This window comes from Danio rerio, chromosome 8 (assembly GCF_049306965.1).
Source record: "Danio rerio strain Tuebingen ecotype United States chromosome 8, GRCz12tu, whole genome shotgun sequence".
Lineage (NCBI taxonomy): Eukaryota > Metazoa > Chordata > Actinopteri > Cypriniformes > Danionidae > Danio > Danio rerio.
In genome coordinates, this window is record NC_133183.1 from 27,996,725 (window position 1) to 28,017,554 (window position 20,830).

Below are 20,830 nucleotides of genomic sequence, written 5' to 3' on the forward strand. Positions count from 1 at the left end.
GGTTGTTTGTGCCAGATGGGCTGGTCTGAGTAATTCCGAAACTGCTGATCTACTGGGATTTTCACTCACAACCATCTCTAGGGTTTACAGAAAATGGTCCAAAAAAGAGATTCAGTGAGCGGCAGTTCTGTCAGCGCAAATGCCAGAGGAGAATGGCCAGACTGGTTCCAGCTGATAGAAAGGCAACATTTGCTAAAAAAAACACTTGTTACAACTGGGGTATGCAGAAGAGCATCTCTGAACACACAACACATCCAACCTTGAAGCAGATGGTGCAGCAGAAGACCTGGTCCCACTACTGTCAGCTAAGAACAGGATACTGAGGCTGCAATTTGCACAGGCTCACCAAAATTGAACAATATAAGATTGGAAAAACGTTGCCTGGTCTGAGTCTCAATTTCTGTTGCAACATTCGGATGGTAGGGTCAGAATTTGGCATCAGCAACATAAAAGCATGGATCCATCCTGCCTTGTATCAACAGTTCAGGCTGCTTGTGGTGGTGTATTTTTTGGTGTATTTTCTGATGGCTACACAAATCCTCTCAGACTGATATTTTGAACATGACAATGCGTTCAGTTCACCGTACTCAAATGGTCTCCACAGTCACCAGAACTCAATCCAATAAAGCACCTTTGGGATGAGGTGGAACAAGAGATTCGCATTATGGATGTGCAGCCGAAAAATCTGCAGCAACTGCATGATTCTATCATGTCATCAATATGGACCAAAATCTCTAAAGAATATTTCCAGTACCTTGTTGCATCTATGCCATGAAGGATTAAGTCAGTTCTGAAGGCAAAGGGGGATCCAAGCCTGTACTAGTAATGTTTGCCTAATAAAGTGAGTGTATAAACATAAAAATTTTAATGTTATTAAATTGTACAATTATGCTACATGATTTTTTTTAAAACGACACTTAACAGTAAAAGGCTTGCCAGCCACAAATTACACAGGCATTTGTCTTTTCATGATTAATATGGACCATTTCTGTTGCTCACAATTAATATCTGCTTAATATCTGATGCTCTTTGATTCTGAATCCAAACTCATCAGTGCTCTGTGATGTGAATATTAACCACATTTGAGTTGAAGCCACAATTGTGACCCAGACAGGCATGACTAAACATCCCATAATAGCTTGTCTCTTTAATGAAGTATGTGTTAAATATGCAGCTTTAAAATGAGGCACTGAACAATAATACCAACTACGTTGACAGAAAACAGCTCTGATGTTACGAGTGTGTGACTAAAGTTGATTTAAATAATATTATATAGTCAATCTATCATGTAGAAACCATATAAGAAGCCATTTTGACAATGAATCTTTAAAACAAAGTTAGCTTTTTTTTAGGTATTAGTTCTTGTTCGTTATATACTACAGTTTTGTTTTTGTTTTTCTACCACCCAGACTCATTCATTTGATACTGTGATAATTTAAGTAGACTTGGTATTAATGAATAAGTGCTTGTAGCTAATGAAATGCTCTAGTATCTAATAACTAATATTTAATAAATAGATACCTGTAATAATTTAAAAAGTGACTAGTAAATGTTTTATTTTTCTACAATGTAAAAAATGCTGGGTTCCACATAATTCTTTTGTTGTCCCAACATAAATCGATTGAGTTAACTTAATCATTTTTACAAATATTGGTTGATATAACATAAAACAAATAAGTTGCCCTCCAAAAAGCTTAAGAAGTGTGTTGATTCTGCTTATTTTACATAAATTTGAACAAGCAACAATTAAATTTGATTGCAGTAAAAAATGTAATAGATTGCTATTGACTATACAGCGATCTGTCATAATCAGATTGTTTTGACCAGAGCCAATGTCAAATAAAAAAATCTGATGAAAAATATTCTAATACATTTGCATCTAGTCATTTAGCAGACACTTTTGTCCAAAGCGACTTATAATTGAGGAGGTATTCAGCAATTTAACAAGAAGAGGCCATACATACACTACCTAACAAGAGTCTTCTCAGCCATCCAAGTTTTAGGAACCACAAAAAAAAAAAAATAACTTGACTTCTATTTGATCATTTGGTATCAGAAGTGGCTTATATGAAAAGCAAAGGCCTCTAGATTACACTTATTTTAGCTAAATAAAATATGATCATGCCTTGATTTATAATTAATTAGGACAGTAAGGTCTGATTTTGCTGAGACAAAAGTCTTGCCACTTAACAGAAGTAATCTACAGAATAGAATATAAAGTCATGGTGCAGTGGAAAAAGACTTAATATTGTGCATGACTCATGAGCTTGGAGGACTGCATCCACACATCTCTGCAATGACTCCAATAACTTATTAATAAAGTCATCTGGAATGGCAAAGAAAGAATTCTTGCAGGACTCCCAGAGTTCATCAAGATTGTTTGGATTCATCTTCAGTGCCTCCTCCTTCATCTTACCCAATATATGCTCAATAATGTTCATACTGGTGACTGGGCTGGCCAATCCTGGAGCAACTTGACCTTCTTTGCTTTCAGGAACTTTGATGTGGAGGCTGAAGCATGAGAAGGAGCGCTATCCTGCTGAAGAATTTGCCATCTTTTGTGGTTTATAATGTAATAACCCCAAACCATGATTGTTCCCTCACCAAACTTGACGGATTTGTGTAAGAATTTTGGTTCCATCCGGGTTTCAATAGGTCTTCTGCAATATTTGTGATGATTGGGATGCAGTTCAACAGATGATTCATCAGAAAAATCTACCTTCTGCCGCTTTTCCAATAAGTCTCTTTAAAAATTTCCAGATGTTAAAATAGGATCCAAATCCCTCTCATTTTAAAGGTCCACCGAAACGTGATGTAGGAGTGCGGTTTACCCGCCCACTGAATTGATTGACAGCCGCGTATTAACATGCCTCTATTAATGCATATAATCATATCAACAAGACAGGACTTGCGCAAAACAACCGGCATTAAAAGATCTGTTCAGTGCTCTGTGATCATCAGTCATCATCAAATGGGATCAAGAATGAATTTTTACAAGTTTAAAATGTTTTTAAAACAGTGCATGTTTGTAATGAATTACAGGGATTTTACTGTCTTTATCATCACAGCCGTTTGTCAATACAATTATAAAAGTAGACGATTCAATCACAGTTTATAGGCATTAAATCAGGTTTGTTTTGTACATTAACATAACAGATATCCATACAGCAGTGGATATTAACATGTATCCTTACACATTTGTTGTGTGTGTGTGTGTGTGTGTGTGTGCGGGAACTTTGTAACTACATTCTGTGTGACTCATCGAAAGGCTTGAACTAACTCCACAATAATTGTTAAACATCAAATAATAATCATTTTTAAAGTTCTTACTGTAGTATTTCTCACAAATGCTACGTAAGATCTGTTTCCATCATGTCTGTCACTGTGCTGTTTATCTGACACAGCCAAGGCAAAGATTGAAGCACACTCTGACAGGCATGTGGGAACGGTGGGCGGGGAGAACTTGCATTAAAGGCACAGGCAACAAGAACAGCTACTATGTGTTCAAAGCATAAACTTTCAATGTTCTGAAAGGTATAATAAATAATCTGATGGGTGTTTTGAGCTGAAACTTTACAGACACATTCTGGAGACACAAAATACTTATCTTAAATATTGAAAATTTTTAAAGATTGCTGCTCCCATACTCTCAAAACCATTATACAGAAATTTTTAACTACTGTTTTAATACTGTTTCTACAAAATGCTGCACAGAACTAGCAAAGAAAAGTGAACATGTGTTATAAAACAGGCTTAAACAGCTTGTATAGCTTTAAAGAATATATTTACAAACATAAACTTAGCTTAACGTGTTAGCATGAAACCGCTAGTAGCATTAAATAGTTAATATCCTACTGTAAACAGCTTGTCATTGGATCCACAAACATGCAGATGCATATTTGCCAGTCGGTTTACTGAGATGTAATTTCACGCTTCAACCACTAGAGAGCAATCACGACCTTATCCTCGTTTGAAATCTTTCGTTATTTTGTTCAGGGCTAGTCAGGCTGTCAGTCATCACCGCTGGGCATCTCTCTACCTTCAAGACAAAAGACAGAGGAGAGATGAAAAGCGACAGAGAGAGGTAAAAAGGACACTGGTGGAGCTGAAAGGAGGAAGCAGAGTACACTGTGTAATCGCTACAAGGAAAACTGCTGTGTTTTCAGGAGGTGTATGTGTGAGAGCGAGATGAATGAATGAGGTCAGAGGTGCCCATGGGAATTGAATGATTTTTTTTGTAGCTGCCAGGGATAGGAAGAGAAAGAGAGAGGGAGGTAAAGGTGGCTGGAGGAGGGGTGGAGATGATGGAGGAGAGTGGGATATTGATGAATGCTGTTCTTGGTGACTGACATGGAAGCCTATAGGAAATTACAGTGCGAGGTGGGTGTAGTTTATAGAGTGCTGCTGGGAAATGACACGTGGAGATTGATACTGTATCTGTGAATGTCACTCTTGTAAAGATAATGTCGTTTGTAATAGACACACATTGCTTGCAGTCTAAATTAAAAGGGGGGTTGTGTTTGACTTGCAATGTGGACGCTGGATTTGGTGAGTTAAATGGGGTCGTTTGCAGAAAAATTGAATGTATTGTGCATTTACTCACTCTCAAGTGTTTCCAAACTTTCATGAACGTGTTTCTACTATTAAACATGGAGGAAGATATTTTAAAGATTTTTGGAAAACAGTAACTATTGGCTCTAGAGCAGTGGTCACCAAACTTGTTCCTGGAGGGCCGGTGTCCTGCAGATTTTAGCTCCAACCCTAATCAAACACACCTGAACAAGCTAATCAAGCTCTCACTAGGTATACTTGAAACATCCAGGCAGGTGTGTTGAGGCAAGTTGGATCTAAACCCAGCAGGGACACTGGCCCTCCAGGACTGAGATTGGTGACCCCTGCTCTAGAGTAAGGGGAAAATGCAATGCTTTGGTAATAATTGGATGACTATTTCATAACATTCCTCAAAACACCTTCCACAGTGTTCAAGCTGAAGATAGAAACTCTAACAGGTTCAGAACAAGTGGAGACTGAGTAACTGACAGAATTTACATTTTTTGGGTGAATTATCCCTTTAACGAAACTGAGCATCTCGCCAGTTGGCTGGTAATTTTATTAGGAGCTGTTAATCCACTTTAATCCCCGTTCATTTTCAGTCTGAGCACAGCTAACAGGCTTCCAGGAAATCTGAATTCAGTTCAAACATTCTGTTCACACTCGAAACAGGATTAGTTCAGTGATTCATATCAAGGTCGAAGTCGACTCATACCCTTGAGCTGCTGACCACAGTGGAATCGATACATGGTTTGTGTTGAAATGAAAGAATGATATGTGAACAATTCATATCAAAGACTCAAACTTATTGAATGACTTAAGTAGAAAATTGACCAGAGAGATGCAATGGCCCACTTATCCTGAATATACTGTCAAATATAAGGGTTGCAAAATGAGAATTTTATAGCAATGTAGAAACATTTTTGGTTCAGTAAAATAATCGTCCTTTAGATCAAAGATGCCCAAAGTAGGGCCCATGTTAACCTTTGATTTCCCTCACAGTCCAAAGATATGTGGTACAGGTGAAATTGGAAGGCTCAATTGTTCGTAGTGTATGAGTGTCTGTGTAAATAAGTGTGTGTGGATGTTTCCCAGAGATGGGTTGGAGCTGGAAGGGCATCCGCTGCATAAAAACTTGCTGGATAAATTGGCAGTTTATTCCGCTGTGGCGACCCCAGATTAATAAAGGGACTAAGCCGACAAGAAAATGAATGAATGAATTTGCGTACCTGAATACTGCTAGAATCCCAAGAATCTATAAAGCACTGTTTATTTTTTTATTTGTATCTTCGCTGTACTGTATTTATCAATGCTTGCAATTGGTTTATTGTGGTTTCTGCAAATGCTTTACAAAATGATTGCACCAATTACTCTAAAATGATGCCCCCCCACCCATAATTCTATTCAAGTCATCTGATGAAAATATACACGATATTGCAATGTTTATTGCAGAAAAATAAAACATTACAGTGTCAGTTTTTTTCCAATATTGTGCAGCCCAAATTCGAACACATAAAAAACTGGTTTATTTATTATAGTGATTAATTATATTTGACATTCTTGTTGTCAAATAAATCATTAGCAGAAATATTTAATGGCTGTTTATATTTTCTTAAAATATTAGGGTGTATTGTACCATTTTTAGGTAGCACGGTGGCTCAGTGGTTAGCCTGATCGCCTCACAGCAACAAGGGCGCTGATTCGAGTCTCTGCTGGGCCTGTTGGCATTTCTGTATGGAGTTTGCATGTTCTCTCCGTGTTGGCGTGGGTTTCCTCCAGGTGCTCTGGTTATCCCCACAGTTCAAAGACATGCACTAAGATAAATTTGATAAGCTAATTTGGCCATAGTGTGTGTGTGTATGGGTGTTTCCCAGTACTGTGTTGTGACTGGAAAGGCATCCGCTGCATAAAACATATGCTGGAATAGTTGGCGGTTCATTCCGCTGGGGCGATTCTTGCTAAATAGGGGACTAAGCTGAAGGAAAATGAATGAATGTACCATTTTTTCCCCTTTTGCTGGTATGAAAATCATTGCTCTGGCAACCTTAAGATGATAAATGACATCATCACTTTCACACTTCAATTTTTTATTTAAATCCCTGGCTTAATCCTGTCAAATATCAGCCCAGACTGCAGCGTTGCCAGAACAGCGTGTCTCTCCGCAGCATCTAATTAAAACAAAACTGGAGTGTGTCAGGCTGTCTGAGTGTGTGTGTGTGTGTGTGTGTGTGTGTGTGTGTGTGTGTGTGTGTGTGTGTGTGTGTGTGTGTGTGTGTGTGTGTGTGTGTGTGTGTGTGTGTGTGTGTGTGTGTGTGTGTGTCTGTGTCTGTGTCTGTGTGTGCGCGCGCATGTGTGGGTTTGTGTGTTTCAACAACATCCTAGAAAAAAATCTTCCTCAAAAGCCGCTGGGTTTCCTCTATCAAAGGCTGAAGCTAAGAGATTGTGGCACCATATTTGATGTAGATTTTTGGAGCTGAAACTTTTGATAGTTTGACAAATTTAGACCAGAGCTGAAATCTTTCTTGATGTGTTGATGTCTTTGAGACTGCGCAAATCTGTCATTTAAATCTGTGTCAGAGCAACCTCATGTGAACATTCCTTAGCCATAAAAAAAAGAAAATCAGTAAGAGTAGTAGGTTGTTTATTGAAAAATAGCCTGTTTTATGAATCTGTGTCATGCTTTGAATGTGTTTAGTGTTGAGTCGCTTGAAATTAGTTTTTGATTGACAGCAAGTTATGTTGAGAAGTGTAGATGATGGCAGTCAGTAGTGTATTTCACATCCATCCAGGCCTGTGTATGTGTGTGTTAACAGATAAGGAGGACCCTGTGCAACAGCTTCCTCTCTCTCTCTTTCTGTTTTTCCTCTCTAGCTTTTCTGCACGCCTGTTGATAAAAACTGGTTAGAATTTTCCATAACCTTTGGTGTCTTTTAGGTAGATAAGTCAAGTTCACAGATCTTCTTTCAGAGAGGATTATATCACTGGTCTTCTGAAGATAGCAAGACTAGTTGTGAGTGCTGCACTCACAAAACCTAAAAAATGTTTAAAAAGGTTGCCAGGTGTAATAAAAATAATACGCAACTGGTGACCACTGTGATTTAATTTGTTTTTAGGCCTAGTTTGGGGTTCACTGTCACAGAGAAAACAGTGGCTCTTGAATACTTAATTCTAATTGGTTAATGATCATTCCAAGGTTTACGATTAAAAGGTTAGTTCACTCAAAAATTCTATTTAATTCAAGTTTATTTGTATACTGCTTTTTATTATTATTTTCAAAAGCAGCTTTACAATATGTGCACATTATTGGATTAAAATTAAATTAGGTTAAAGTTAAAGTTACTATCAAATATAAGTGGTTTATAGCATATAGGTGATGTCTATGTGTACATGTTTATTTAAGTGTATGTGTTGTCCTCAAAATAAGTCTTCGATGGGTGGCATAATCTCTTTACAGGTCTTGCATCCTATCAATGGTGCCGCACAATCTCTAGAGGCCTCAGGGCAGGCATCCCCAGGTGGAAATAGAGAATAAAGAAAATAATTATTAGCGTAGCTGCTGTACATAATGTATTTGAACAAGATATATTAAATGTCGAAAATGAAGTGCTACAAATGGAAATAGGAGTTACATTAACAGAGATATAAAGCATAGAAATATTTCTAACAAAATGCCTGGTGCATTAAGACAGGTGGAGTGTGTCCTACAGGTGGTTTGTCAAGCCCACTCACCAGCATGGAACACACTCATGCATCATACTGATATGTGATGTATTGGAAACCTGTTACCATTGACTTCTACAGTATTTGTGTTTCCTACTATGGAAGTCACTGGTTACAACTTTCCAGCTTTCAAAATATCTTCTTTTGTGTTTAGCAGAAGAAACTCGTTATTGTTTGAAACAAGTAAATGGTGAGCAGAATGTACATTTTTTAGAGGGAAAACATAAATTAGTTTAAGGCAGGTTTAGCAGTTCCATTCACATATATTTCAAATACATTGAAAAAATAAAATATAATATTTAGATTATTTGAATTATTTTAAAGGTCTTCTAGTCTGGAAAAGTCTGACACTGGGCATGTATAGATATTTGTATTATCAAATAATATATTTACAAGTTTTTCCTTTAAAATTACTTAAATTGATATATAGTTTACCCAAAATTGAACAAATTATTTAATATTTTCTCAGCCTTGAGTGTTTATTGAACGTAAAAGCAGATTAGATTTAGATTTTTAGATTAGATTTTATTTTTTATAATTATTATTATCACCTTTATTTGGAAAGGACAGTAGAGGTTACAGACAGGAAAGTATTGGGAGCAGAGAGAAGGGAAGTGTCGGCAAAGGACCTCGAGCCGGGAATCGATTTCAGGTCGCCGTGAGCACCATGGTGTTATATGTCGGCACACTTAACCACTTGGCTTTTGGCGCCGACAAAAGTAGATATTTTAAAGAAAGCTGCACCATTGACATCCATAGTAGAAAAAACAAATACTATAGAAAAGTGTTACAGATTTCCAGCTTTCTTTTTTTTTTGTGAAGAAAGCTTTGCTAAAAGTCAAAGGTGACTAAAAGATGATTAAATTTACAGTTTAGGGTAAACTTTCTTCATAATACCTTCAACAAGCATGCTTTTTGCAGCCCATTTCCCTCTTCCATTTCAATGCAAACACAAACTGTACAGACACACACTTGCCTTGAGCTTGTTGTCAGTGATGCCTTGCGATCTTATCAATAAAACAACCACGACTGAAAAGCTTCATGGCTTTTCTAAGTAAAGAGATGCGTCCAAAACTGCTTTTGAAGCAATTTGCAGTTTGCTTTTAGTAAAGATGCTTCACTTCATCACCACATTGGTGGATTATTTTTCAATAAACAAACATTCTGCTGTCACTTATTCCTAATCTGTTTCATTTATAGACTATACTGTTCAAAAGCTGGGATACTATAGTTAAGAGAAACTAAAAACCTAAAATCATAAATAATTGTTGTTAATTAAATAATGTTGTTATAATTGTTTGATGATATAACTATGATCGATTGTTTAACTTGCAGGAAATGTGGAATAACCAAAACTGAAATGAAAAAAATAGTAAACAACAATAACTAATGAAAATTACACAAAAAAAATAATAATAGTAATTAATCAAAACTCCAATAGTTTTTCATTTACATTAAGGGGATAGTTCATCCAAAAAAGAAAATTCTGTCCTCATTTACTTACACTTGACTTGTTCCAAAGCTTTTGAAGTTGTTTTTCTGTTAAATACAAACAAAATATATTTTGAAGAATGTTGGAAACCTGTAATCCCTGACTTCCACACTATTTGTTTTTCTTACTCTGGAAAAATTTAAGTATTTTCATTTTTTGGTTGTAAAGTGAAAGTTGTAGCGTTCTTTGTTGCGTTTCATTTGACATTTGTTCTATTTTCCTTCCACTGGTTATAGTTTCCTTAATTACTAATCATTTTACATCTGTTCTCTGTTGCTTTGATTACTCAGTATGAGCCCTCACTTTCCTCTTTGTCTTGTGTTGAGGCAGATGGGATAATTGTATGCCAGTGCGTTTCTCTATTCCTGTGGTCATCATAACTCCAGATGTTGTCATTTTATCCTATCTTTTGGACTTTCACCTTACATTACAACTGGTTTGGAATCTTGTAAACTTTTTTAAACATTTTTGAAAGCAGCATTTATTTAAATTATTTAGAGTAAAACCAGAATACTATACAGTAAGTCCAAAAGTATTAGCCCCATGTAAAATTTTTTTCTTTCAAATATTTCCTAAATGATGTTTAAGAGAGCAAGGGATTTTTACATTATTTTCTATAATATATTTTTCTTTTAGAGAAAGTCTTATTAGTTTTATTTCTGCTAGAATAAAAGTTTGACATTTTTTTAAAAATAATTTAAAGGTCAAAATTAATAGCCATCTTAGGCAATAGTTTCTTTCAATTGCCTAAAGAACAAACCAATGTTATACAATAGCCCCTTTCACACATACAGACCTTTCCGGAAAATTACCGGCAATTTTCTGGAAAGGTTGTATGTGTGAACAGGTCCTTTTTGAAAATACCGGTAAATTCGTTCTGGCTATTTTCCGGAAAGAGAAGTTGTAACATTACCGGCAATTTGCCGGAATGCTGCGCTTTGTGAACGCAGAAGGAAGATTTCCGAAATAAGCGCGTGCACGTCTAGAACGTGCTGACGTAAGACTTCTGCTTTAGCCAATCACAACAGTCAGACGCATTTACGTCCGCGCGGTTTGTGAGAATAAAAGCCTTTGAATATTTTTCCAGACACATTTAGCTGCTAGAAGTTAGTCAGATAACGTTTATATGTTCTTCTTAATGCCAACTGTGCAAATAATCATCGATAAGATGCTTATGATAAGCCGTTGTTTGTTTACCTTCAAGCTTTGCGTGTGCCTATGAAACAGCCTGTGAGCGCCAGCACACGCACATATTATGAACATCTCGACATGCGAATATGATCCTGTGAAAGTTGTTTACAATATTGATCATCAAAAGAGTTTGTAATTTAGTCAAATGTTTACAAATACAAGCGCAGTCGTTTAAAGCTCATTTGTGGTGAATGATGTCAGAATTTACCGGTATTTTGGAATGGATGTGTGAATGCTCTTTTCCGGAAAAATTCCGTAACGTCCTCGCCTGTGTGAACAGCGCTTTTTTGTATATACCGGTAAAGTCGTTCCGTAAATTTTCCGGATATTTACCGGTATCACTGTGTGAAAGGGGCTAATGACTTGCCCAATTACAATAGCCCCTTTCACACAGTGATACCGGTAAATTTCTGGAAAATTTCCGGAACGACTTTACCGGTATATTGAAAAAAGCGCTGTTCACACAGGCGAGGACGTTACGGAAATTTTCCGGAAAAGAGCATTCACACATCCATTCCAAAATACCGGTAAATTCTGACATCATTCACCACAAATGAGCTTTAAACGGCTGTGCTTGTGTTTGTAAACATTACAAACTCTGTGGATGATCAATATTGTGAACAACTTTCGCAGGATCACTTTCGCATGTCGAGATGTTCATAATATGTGCGTGTGCAGGCGCTCATAGGCGCACGCAAAGCTTGAAGGTAAACAAACAACGGCTTATCATAAGCATCTCATCGATGATTATTTACACAGTTGGCATTAAGAAGAACATATAAACCTGATTTGACTAACTTCTAGCAGCTAAATGTGTCTGGAAAAATATTCAAAGGCTTTTATCCTCACAAACCGCGTGGACATAAATGCGTCTGACTGTTGTGATTGGCTAAAGCAGGTGTCTCACGTCAGCACGTTCTAGACGTGCACGTGCTTATTACGGGAATCTCCCTTTTGCATTCACACAGCGCAGCATTCCGGCAAATTGCCGGTAATGTTACAACTTCTCTTTCCGGAAAATAGCCAGAACGAATTTACCGGTATTTTCAAAAAGGACCTGTTCACACATACAACCTTTCCGGAAAATTGCCGGCAATTTTCCGGAAAGGTCTGTATGTGTGAAAGGGGCTAATAACTTAATGCCTAATTAACCTAGTTAAGCCTTTAAATTACACTGAATAAGCTGAATACTTTAGTATCTTGAAAAATAGTTAAATGTTATGTACTATCATTTGTCATTGTATTTATATAAAATTGTCCCATTTAAAAATGTTACTCCTCATTCAATACTGCTATACATGTCCTCTCTTTCTCTGCGTGTGCCGTATCTAGGTCTGATTCTGTCAGACTTCAGATTCAGCAGCTTGGTGAGAAACTAGCTGGATTGGAGTTTAAGCAGGTCTAAATCCTGAGTAAGACTGCTAGATACCCCGCTCATCTGATGCTAATCCACTTTAATCCCAGTTCACTTTCACTCTGAGCACGAGCAGAGCGTCTTTGAGTCGATCTGAATTCAGTCCAAACATTCTATTCACACTCAAACCGGATTAGCTGTGATTCATATCGGAGAAGACTCAGGCTATAGCAGATGCCCATGACTGAAGCGTGTTTAAAACATGACTGTTCCATAAAGGAGATAAATCCCACGCTGAGGTAAATGAATGCGCTCCTCCTCTTCAGATGTAATAGGATCCAGTAAGATTTGTACTCATTAATATAATATGCCGTAATCTTTAGGGTCCTCGAGGCTCATAGCCAATTCTTTTTCATTCAAACATCTCTGATGACATGAATGAATAGGTCTTTTTCAGATTTTAGATGTGTTAATAGACTAGTATGGCTTTGATTTAAATCATAATTATGCTATTGATGTGAATATTGAAAATTTATAATTACATATTTATAGATTAATTTTGGAGCTTTTGATTTTGGCTGCATATAGATTTGTGTTTTTCTTTTATATGCAAGCATTACATCTCTCTCTTTTCTTTTTTAAAGAGCCAATGTTATGCATTAAAAAAAAGTCATATTTTGGTTTTGGGGGTCTCCAACAACAGGCTGATATGCATGCAAAGTCTTATAATAATCATTTGTTTTGACCTAATTTTCCCAATGACCACCATATGATTCATTCAGTGATTCATTTGTTCCCAAACCCCTCCTTAGCATGAAGCCAATCTGCGCTGATTGGTCCGATGACCCAGTCTATTGTGATTGATCGACTGTGTTCAGCGTGAGACAGAGCACTTGAGCTGCATATATTTGAGGGTGTCCAAGAAGTTTTGTGTGCGAACAGAGGAAATTGACGCGCAAGCAAAGAGATTTATGTGAAATGGAGGAAGAAACTGATCCATGAACTGTGGACTGTAAAGTTCCTGTCAAGCTCTGACAAAGTCCCATACATCAATAGTCTTTTCTGATCCTTCCTTTAACAAACGGCTGATGAATCCCCTGTTGTAAGCTGTAGATTGCTGAAGCACTTGTCAGAAAAATTACGGGAACACAGCACAAGGCTGGGGCTATAATGCTCAGGTATTTTAGCAAAAATAAACTTCAACCACTGACTCTTCACAGCCTCATCTTTGGGTAGGGAAAGTAGCACTAACTTTTCCTCACACATGAGAGCACAGCATCTTCGCGACATGATTCAACCGGGATCTGCTACAGTGTTTGTCTTCTTTTCCTTTTTACTGTGTTTGTGGGCAGGGCCGGGAGATTAAATTTTCCCTGGTCTGCGCGTGCAACAAATAGGCGGGGCTTGAGTTCCATATTGATGACACACTGAAACGGCTAAAGACTCGTTACCCCCACGATTCATTTGAACCACTCTGAGTCGACTCTTTTATAGATGAATCAATAGTTTAACACGGCACACTTTCAGATTTAAGCCGTAGCTAGATATTTCACTTCACGTAGAGTTGTTACACCCTGCATGAAAGGTCATTTTCAAAAACCCATAATAGGGGCTCTTTAAACATCTGTGTTTTTATATTTTAAGTCTGTTTTGCATGGGAATTGCAGTTTCAAATAGTCTACGCATGCTGTGACAGTTGTGTGTTTGTATGCTGGGGGAAGGTGAACAAAAACCAAGAATATATTTATAGCATGCATTATAATAGCTCTTTCTCTGGCTTTTTTAAATGTCACCTCTCTCACTTTCTCTCTCTCTATCTCGATTTTCCTCTTACTTTCACACTATAACTTGCATGTTCATTCTTCTCTCTTTTTTCCCTCTCTCATTCCCTCTTTTTTCCCCATTCTCTCAATTTTTTTTATTTGCTGATTTGGGTCACTGGCTGACTAAGAGACAACTCACAGCTGGCCTATAAACAACCTTCCCCCTTTCAGCAGCATTAGCTCACACACAGACACACAATCTCCTCTCACTCCAGCACTCAGCAGTGCAAATCTCTCTCTTACACATTCTCATTTGTTTTGCAAGGCTTTTTAAAATGAGATTTATGGAGCACTCACTTATCCTTTGCATGTTCGTATTGAGAAATGTTTGGTTTTTCATGTGCTGTTTTGACTTGGACTTGCAGGGTAAAAAAAGTTAAGACAGTGCGGTCAGTCTGGATTAAAGTGTTCAAAAAGATTTATTTATGCTACAGTAGTTTGTTAGTTTTATTATGTGTTTATGGTAGAGTGGCAAAAACGAAAATAAAAAGTCAGTAAATGTTCAGTTATTCAGTCATTATAAAGGAACTAAAGTGAATTATAAAGGAATAAAGTTAAATGTTTTGCATTTCTTTATTTATTTTATACTGGTCCATGTATATGTTTTTCATTCAATTCGGCGTCCAATTTGAAATGCATAAAAAAGAATAAAATACAAGTAAAGCGTGTAGCGTTTTTAAATAACATTTGTAAAAAATAAATTGTTTTATTACTGATTAGCGCAATAACTATTCTGACCTTTATTAAAATATGTGATATATACAGATTTTTTAAAATTATTAAAAAGTTTTCTATCAAGTAGGTATAATCCAGTGTTTTGAAGAATAGTGGCAAACATTTAAAATGAAAATTCATTAGTATTTTTACTATGTTATTAAACTAAATGAATTGTATTTTAGTGGCTTAATAATGTAAATCATGGTAAAACTCTGATGGTCATTATTTTGTTTCAAAATAAAATGAATCATGGCAAATGTAAAATTGTACTATAAACTGTAGTTTTTGTTCAATTAAATTATAAATCTTTAATTATAACATAATCTTTTTTACTATATTTTCCTTTTTTAAATGTAGAGGCTTAACTTATCATCCCATAATTAATTTCATTACATTTGTGTGATGTTATTACTATAACAACCCTTTATCAATTATCATCCAGCTGTGTTTGTGAGCTCATTTTTCTGTCATTTGTTCTTTTTTCTTTGCAGTGATTCACCATTTTGTCGGAATAGACTGCAAACAGCAGACTGCTGTGTTTGTTTATGAAATGGGAGTGATGCGTCAGTAATGCGATGATAACACGTTTTGAAGGGGACGCGTGCGCGCGCGTGTGGGCACAGATGGGCTAATTCTAACTTTTTTGAATATTCCAAGCGAGCGAATGCAGGAGAGCGCGCGGCCGAAGAGACACTCAGAAGTTAAATTACAAGAGCTCCATGTCGAAATCCAATAACCATGCGGCAGATAACGAACATACAGTGTTCATAATCCCCTAATCCTCTAAAATTACTAATGACATCACTATATGCTCCTGTGCAACAGCGGCGCGAAGCGCTTAAGTTCGAGGCAGGAGCGGCTCCTCGGGCGGAGGCGCGTCCGGGGCTTGCTTTGCTTTTATGGATTTTGGGTGTGGAGCCACATTAAATATTCAGGTTTGGCTCACGTGAGCATCATTTTAATTAATTCGCGCTCTCCAGGCACAGATTTGGCGTGGTAACAGTCTAACAAAACTCGGCACGGCGCACTACACCCAATTGACACCATATGCCTTCAGCCGCATCTCAAGAGCTCTGTTTCCTGAGGAGGCGGCAGTATTTTGAGAGACAGATTAGAATGAGTGTAGGTGTCAAAGAAAGAGAATGCTTGAGATTTGTATACAAAGTGATTGTGCATTATTTAGACCTTGCTTCTTGCATTTTGAACGCATACACCCACGTATAGCCTATTCTGCAAGCCAGAGTGAATTTTTAAGATTGTGCAAGATTCTTTAGGTAAACCTATAAAATAATAATCATCATTAAAACAATTTACATTAACGGTCAAGACATTATATTAAAATAAAATGAGGCAAGGCAAGTGGCATAAGGAGCTGTTTATGTACAGTGGGGCACAGTGAAAGCTTTTGTACCTTTATTTCTGAGTGTAAAGCTAAATATAACTGGAAGCAAATGATACTGGAAGCATTGGTACAAATTGTCACCTTAGAATTATAAGGTTCTATCTGACATTTTTGTCAAAATTGAGTTATTGACATATTCTTATTAAATGACAACTTGTTTACATTATGGGATGTTTTTTTTTAAGTTGTTTACATTGTAAGACTTTTTATTGAAAAAACGAATGTTACACACATACTGTTTACTATGTGGAATGCAAAAACTTTGAAGCGCTTTATCTCAAAATCATTCAGAAGTCAGATAAAACCTTATAATCCTAAGGGGACGAAATGGTTACAACACGCCAGGTTTTGGACACAAAAAAGCAATCTCAATGTTTGGGGGTTTCATGTGAAGGTGAAAAAATGCAGTTGAAGTTGGTCATGCACATTCTTCAAGCTGACCAACAGAAAGTCATTTCATTTTTGTGCTACATTCTTTCACTATTGACAGTAGACAACTGACATTAGTCTAAAACTTTGACTATCTGTAAGTTTCTGAAATACTTACTCACTTAGTTGCCACAGTGGAATGAACTGCCTACTACTCTGACATATGTTAGGAATTGCCGTGATATTGTGTTGATTTTATGCGGTGGATGCCCTTTCAGCTGAAACCCAGTTATACTGCATGTCTTTGGACTGCGAGGGGAAATGGAGCACTCAGAGGAAACCCACACAAACCCCAGATATAGTTTGTGTGAAAATGAGCTGGTGTATCATGTTTTAAATAACATGTATTTAAATTTGAGTGCATTTCATTGTAGTAATACTAATTCTATACTACTTATGAATCAGTACCTTAAGGATTCTAGTAGCCAAAGTGTCTGTATTGTACCTGTCACCCCACATTATAAGTTCAGACTTGAAAATGATATATGATACATTAATTCGTTCATTTTTCTTTTCGGCTTAGTCCCTTTATTAATCCGGGGTCATCTCAGCAGAATGAACCGCCAACTTATCCAACATATGTTTTACACAGCGGATGGCGTTCCAGCCGCAACCCATTTCTAGGAAACTTCCATACACACTCATTCACCCTCACACAGTATGGACAATTTAGCCTGCCCAAATCACCTGTACAACATGTCTTTGGACTGTGGGGGAAACCGGAGCACCCAGAGGAAACCCACGCAAACGCAGGGAGAACATGCAAACTCCACAAAGAAACGCTAACTGACCCAGCCGAGGCTCGAACCAGCGACCTTTTTGCTGTGAGGCGACAGCACCTACTGCGCTACTGCCTCGCCTACTGAAAATCTTTTACAGTTAAATATAAGTTAAATGTAAGGTATTTGATTTACGAGAGGCCAGTAGTTGCTAAAGCTCCTGTCCATCCTAGAGAAATGTCCAAAGCCACATCCCTCCAAAACACATGAATGCACACATACATTTGCAGAGTAAAGTTAGACGTGAGACCAGAAATAACAAGCTGTTGGAGATTACCTCATGTCTCATTCACAGCAAGAAAATAGTACAGTTCAAAATGCATAATATTTTAGTAGTAACTTAATAATAAGGATGTGTCTCCAACCAAAGCATTTTATTCTGAGGTCACATTTTCATTTTCTTTCTGCATAAACAGTGTGTGCAAAGGTATGCAAAATCCACATGTTGACAGGCAGATAGGACAGCCGATCGTAATGTTCGGACCAAACAGTTTGATTGGACGAAGTGTTTTTTTGGTCCTACACATTCCACAGACAAAACACACTACATGACAAAAGTCTTGTCGCCTATCCAAGTTTTAGGAACAACAAATAATAACTTGACTTCTAGTTGATCGTTTAGTATCAGAAGTGGCTTTTATGAAAGGCAAAGGCCTCTAGATTACGATTATTTTAGCTAAATAAAATATGATGGCTTGATTTTTAACTGTTTTAATAGGACAGAAAGGTCTGATTTTGCTTAGACAAAAGTCTTGTCACTTAGCTGAAATGATGTACAGTATAGAATATAAAGTCATGGTGCAGTGGAAACAGAATTAATATTGTGTATGACTCCAAGTAGCTTGCAGAACTGCATCCACACATCTCTGCAATGACTCAAATAACTTATTAATAAAGTCATCTGGAATGGCAAACAAAGCGTTCTTGCAGGACCCTAGAGTTTATCAAGATTCTTTGGATTCATCTTCAGTGCCTCCTCCATCTTACCCCAGACATGCTCAATAATGTTCATGTCTGGTAACTGGGCTGGCCATTCCTGGAGCATTTTGACCTTCTTTGCTTTCAGGGACTTTGATGTGGAGGCTGAAGTATGAGAAGGAGCGCTGTCCTGCTAAAGAATGTGCCCTCTCCTGTGGTTTGTAATATAATGGGCAGCATAAATGTCTTGATACCTCAGGCTGTTGCCATCCACTCTCTAGATCGCTCTCACGCCCTTATACTGAATGTAACCCCAAACCAGGATTTTTCCTTCACCAAACTTGACAGATTTTTGTCAGAATCTAAAGTCCATGTGGATTCCAATAGGTCTTCTCCAGTATTTGTGATGATTAGGATGCAGTTCAACAGACGATTCATTGGAAAATCTACCTTCTGTCACTTTTCCCAAATGATCAACTAGAAGTCAAGTTAGTAAATACAAATACATGTAAACCACATAAATTACTAAGTGGTATTAAGATGTGAAGAGACTTTCAACCAGCATAACTAAAAAACATTTTGTACCAAATCACCAATCCTGCCTTTTCACCAATCCTGCCGTATATTTTACTAACTAAAAATGTGCCTACTGAAAGGGCACCGCTCCAGCGACCAATTTCATATTTTAATATCTGAGAGTGTTTTTCAAACTTATTTTACCCCTTACTGCAGAACAAATAGCCATCACAGCGTGTGTGCCATTATCTGCCAGTCTCTCTCTCTCCCTCTCTCTTGTGAATATGCATTATAGCCGCTTGCCCGTTCAGGCCCAGCCATGACAGATGCTCACCGGGTTGAGGCCACCTGCTGCTGGGGCCACAGGGGAGGGTGAGCTGAGAGGACAGGCCTGGGTGAATGAGGAGGAGGGAAGGGGTCTGCAGGATGTGTGAGCAATTACAGATCAACTGCTGGTGCTGAGACACAAACAGAAACCCTCTCCTTAATGGAACGAACCCCCTGCTCTTGCCATTCCCATGGTAACTCGGAGAATAGCAATGGCCTTGTAGCTGACAGCATATACCTGAATGTGTGTGAATGCATGTGTGTGTGTGTTAAGGGCCCCCAGGTGTGCTCTGTGAAGTGTGCACCCCTGTAATCCGCAGGCTGGATTTTTGAGGATTACAAATCAGCCCATTAGAGCTCTCACTCTCTTTCTTCTCTTTTTTCAGTCTTCACACACAAAGACTGTATAGAGTAGACTGTCTTTTTTTTGTTGAGCAGACTGGCATCTTATTAATAATTTTGTGCAATGTTATGTTTAGTGTATTAAAGCTGGTGCATGCATGAATAAAACAAGATTGAGCCTGATATCAAAGATATTCAAAATTGAACACAGGTCTCGTGGTTTTGGACCCATACACAGAAATATATAGGAGGTTTGACTTTTTTCTCTCACTTTTTGACTTTCAGAACTCCACAGATATCAGCACCTGTGAGACTCCAGCTTTAGATCTCAGCAGTCGACAGCACACCAACTGAGCCCAGGACAATGAGCTCTGTCTGCACTTATGGATCAGGTGTTGTTCACCCATTTTCATTGGGTTCAGAGATTTGGTTTAAAACCATTTTAAATGAGGACATTTTTTGTGATCTTCATGTTATTGCTTTCAAATTTGATTCACCGTTTTAAAGAGATCTGCTATTTTTCATACAGAGTTATTTTAGTGATTTTTTTTGTTTGCTCACTTTTCGTTTGATTCTCAATTTAATGGATTTTGACTTCACATTAGATCCAGCATTCACATGCATTTTTTTACTTGTTTATTTTAAAAAATATATGTCAGCCTGATCTGAACAAAGTACACAAAGTAACACTTTTTGGTTTTAGTCAAATAATAAACAAAGTAAAAGGGTTAGATAAACCATATTTTTGCCAACAACACACAAGCCTTTCCTACAAATGAGCACTGGAATTATGATCGCTGGACCTATGGTTTCTTTGCAGTATTGCCAAAAGTGCCAGGAGTAAAAATATTTACTTTTTACCCCACCTGCGGGGCAAGTTGCAACAGACAGAGGGTTAGTTGTGAATTAGTTTAATTATTTTAAATTCAGTTAAGTTTAAATAGTAGCTGTATTTCCTCGGTAACTGGCTCATTTCTTTTTTATTCTACATAGCACAGTATGTTTATGTATTTATTTGTTTATTGGATAAACACATTTGAATCTATTTTCATTATTATCCATTTATCCATTATTATATAATGTATTTATTTGCATTTTAGCAATAAAATATTTTTTTTCTATTTAAAACTATATTTTCTTTTAAGAAACATTTTTATTAAAAAAGTTTCCAACATTACACTCAAAAATAAAAAAACATTTTGTTTGTCTAATTGGTGTCCAACAGTGTGTGGCTTTATTGTAACACCCTGTTACAACTAACCCCGCTGT

General features: G+C 37.2%; 1 long non-coding RNA gene across 1 annotated transcript; it reads left to right on the forward strand.

The window, feature by feature from the left end:
* The first annotated feature begins 3,990 nt into the window (after positions 1-3,990).
* Positions 3,991-20,327, forward strand: LOC141375637 (uncharacterized). The gene is made up of 2 exons (XR_012384372.1): positions 3,991-4,084; positions 19,847-20,327. It is a non-coding gene; the product is annotated as an uncharacterized lncRNA (long non-coding RNA).
* Positions 20,328-20,830: the final 503 nt, after the last annotated feature.